This window comes from Salvia splendens, chromosome 6 (assembly GCF_004379255.2).
Source record: "Salvia splendens isolate huo1 chromosome 6, SspV2, whole genome shotgun sequence".
Taxonomy (NCBI): Eukaryota; Viridiplantae; Streptophyta; class Magnoliopsida; order Lamiales; family Lamiaceae; genus Salvia; species Salvia splendens.
The window spans coordinates 26,732,853-26,736,832 of NC_056037.1; positions in this window are offsets into that span (position 1 = coordinate 26,732,853).

Genomic DNA, 3,980 nt, shown 5'->3' on the forward strand with positions numbered 1-3,980 from the left:
TGATGGCACACCCTCTATTTATAAGCTCGATTCAGCCTCCAGCTGGATAACGATCTTGACAGGGAATATTCACTCATGCTGACAATGAGCGACTCATTGATTGCTACGTGCCCTTTTTCTAGAATGATGACGCTTTTGAGTATCAGATTCGTGACTCAGCTCCGTCCTTGCGTCTTATAAGCTAGCACGTGTCCCTTTCTAGAACGTCGTCCTTGATAACAGAATGGTGCGCCACATCCAGCTCATTTCCTCACGTGTTCTTCTTCTAGAAGCCAACGGTCCCCGCCTAACTGCTTGATCACTCCCCTTGATCAACTCCCCCGATTCTTGGCCTTTTATCACCTTTTGTACTTGCTTGATCAGTTCGGCCTTGCTGTCTTGGTCAAGCGGCATTCCTGCACATTTAACACTTGTTTTGCGCGATAAACTGATCAAGCAGCGTACATTTTACCCTTAAACCGATGCATGAAATGAGCCTTATCATTGATCCATCATAGGATTGACGTTGCTAGCTACACCACCCGGGGATCCTTGATTTATCGACCACGAATCTTCCATACTATTCCCACGTCCTTGAAGATTCATCTGTGTGGCCGGATCTCGAACAATCAAATAAAAGTGATATGAGATCTAGGAAAAACCAACACAAACACGAGATTGTCTTAATCTAATCATAGGAATTAGGATAGAACAAGAACAAAAACCAAAACCCTAATTCTCCCACGTGATAGGGTACGAAAACCGAGGCAAGAGGGAGAGAGAGGCGCCAGCGCTGGCGGCTAGGGTTAGGAGGGAGTGAGTTGTGTAGTGTTGTGTATTCTAGGGTTTCCCAACTCTTCACTATTTATAAGCTCAGACTTATTGGGCTAGGATGGGGATCCATGGAATGAAATAGATGTTGGGCTCACCCATTAGATAAATATCTAAATAAATCAAATGACCCATGACTTAATATATTATCAATGGAATATTATTTTATTCCACTAAAGAATAATATTGCACTCCCATCTAAATCACCAAATTACAAATAACTTGGGTCCATTTTATTTTATAATATTTCCCGCATTTAAGATTATCTTAATCCATCAATTTAATTCTTTTGTCAGCTAAGTGACTTGAATTAAATTAATTCTCCAAAGAGTACTTCTAGTTTGAAATTTTATTTATTATTCGTGGAAATAAATTCCAACTGCGCAGATTTCTGAATAATACATTCCTTTTTCAAACACCTCTTGGGGATTTAACCATACCACAATGGGCACACGAATTCTATGAAATAATATTTCAATCTCTTCATGTTATTCAATTACTACCATCCAAGATATCATGTTTGATTAAATAAACAATATTGATATTAATTTCATAGACTAGAAAATACTAAAATTTCTTAAATATATTCTTTCAGTAGATAGCAATAAAGAATACATTTCGTATTAGATCCTTTCAATGCTTTACCACACCGGTGTTACTATTCTCTTCTTATGTAAGAGAGAATTATCACAAACACCGCAACCATACCAATAGGTAGCCAAAGTCTATCTAGGTTGTGAATACGTTTTTCTTCTTACTAGATCTTGCCAAGTCCCCTACTGGAAAACTCATGAGGATTCATCGAATTTCCCTACTTTGACCTTCTTAGTAAGAAGCCTTAGACTTGTTTATTATATTTCAATAAATAAACCATTATATTATATTTTTTATTCTCGTAATTAGGTGAACAAGTGGACGTGGCGTTTCTCATATACATGCACAAGCTGACTGTACAAAGGCATGTACGCTCGACGCATCTTTTAGTATACAAACCCCAACACTGTATTGGTGGACTGAGGGAGTAATTGAAAATAAAAAAGATACAAAAAATTTGAAAACATATTTTTTTAGATATATGAAGTTTATAAAGAAATTTTTGGGTGTTAAAAATGGCTAAAAGAATAGGGTATTTATATGTGTATGTCGGGAATTAAGTAAATAAAAATTAATAATAAAAAAGAAAGGAATAAAGGAAAATTTTGGGTCAGTCATCACGACTGCTGCAATGCAGCTGCACGACCAGTAGGGCAGCCGACAATTGCCCCCGACAATACAGAGTGTATATAGTATAACTAAAGGTTAGTATCGGATACCAATCACAGAGAAAACTAAGCTTCTTCTACTATTTAGAAAAACAAAAGATTTTGGTTTTGAAAAGTAAAAAGTTATGCAATAACGAAAGCAAATAAGCAAATGCAGATAAAATCACAAAGATAATTAGATGATATAGTCTAATTCCAGGGATGTGCTTTCACAGTTATGGTTTATACAAGTTCCAACTACAACACCCTGACACATTTCATACTTTAATAGAGCGATTCACATAAATATTGTCCATGCGGCACAAAGTAGATCACATACACGAGGGGCGTCGATCCTAGATTTGTATCTCCTTAAGGCTCCTAAGACTCCTAATATTCTAGCTCTCAATTAACAGTACCGTTTTATGAGGAATTAATTGTAGCGTTAACTAAACTCTTCTAAAATGCAATCCTCCTCTCATGATTATGTTGTACGTTAATAAATCATCATAGAATGTGTCACTCAAACATAAAGCGTTATCCAACACTTAGAATAGAAGCAACGTAATGAATAAAATAGATATTAAATAAATAAGAATTGTACAAACCAAAGTCGTTGCTAACATATCCCTAGAATTCTATGAGTTTAGTTACATAGAAAACATAGGAAGTAAAGTAATAGAACTCTAAGGTTGAATCCTGTAGCCTTGATGTTCTCTTGAACCACTCTTCAATCTCCTTAAGCAATGATCAACAATTGAAGGAACTCTCAAACATTATGCTCTGAAAATTATGCAGCAAAAGTTTCCCTTTATGAAGCTTGAGCGGGTATTTTTAGCCTCAAAATCGTGTCTTATAATATGGTAAATCTTCAAAATAGTATGGTCATGGAGAGAAAATACGGCAATTTATGTGCGCCACGTTTTTCCAGCAAGCCCCTGCACTTTGTTCAGCGGTGATGCACTATTTTTTAGTGCTTGTAAGTATATAAGGCATAAATAGTATAGCTTAAGGTCAGTACCGGGATATCGAATTCAGGGAGTAGAATTGCAACTGTCTATCATATACTAAGCGTCATATACTATTTAGAGAAACAAAGTTTTGGATTTAAAAACATAAATAAATAAAGAAACAAAGCTAATAAGATAGAATTAGGCAAATAGTGGAATTTCAAGGGTAATGATTTCACTAACTTTTTAGTTATTCTAATTAGTTATATGTTCATCCGACTCAAGTTTTACCACGATTTCTCCATATCATGCATCAATACTCATGTCACAATTATTGTATGAACATATAAGATAAATCAATCAAAGCTATCACCGATCAATGATTGACAATAATCAAGGTAACGGCCAATTAATCGAACAAAAGCTCAAGAAAAATCAAGTGGAACGAGTTCTGAACATTAAACATAAAAAGAACTATATAAAAAATTAATTACTATCAAACCTCAAAATTCTATTGTTTAGTAATCCATGGACAGATGAACTAAAACAATAATTAATGTACGAGACATGAAATACATAAACAAAACCCAAGGTAGAATCTTGAAGTCTTCATGCTCCTCTTGCCTTACTTCAATCTCCAAGAATTATGGAAGACTTAAAATATGGTGTAGAGAGGGAGGAGCCTTGAAGGCTCCCCTTTTTGGAGGCTATGGATGGGTGAATATTATGAATTAGGTTATGGGGTATATATAGGCTTGGAAAAAGATTTAAATTTGATAAATGTTTCCTCCAAGTAATAGTACATATGGAATTTTCGTGCCCCATTGGTTAAGGAAAAGATTTTTCGTCACAAGGTAATGTCTTCTTTCCTTCTTTAAATTTCCACCTAAAATCAGCACGTTGATAGCTTTGTGCGATTTTTGTAGAATGACCATAACTTTCTCCACAGAACTCCAATTGAGATGATCTTGGTACCAAC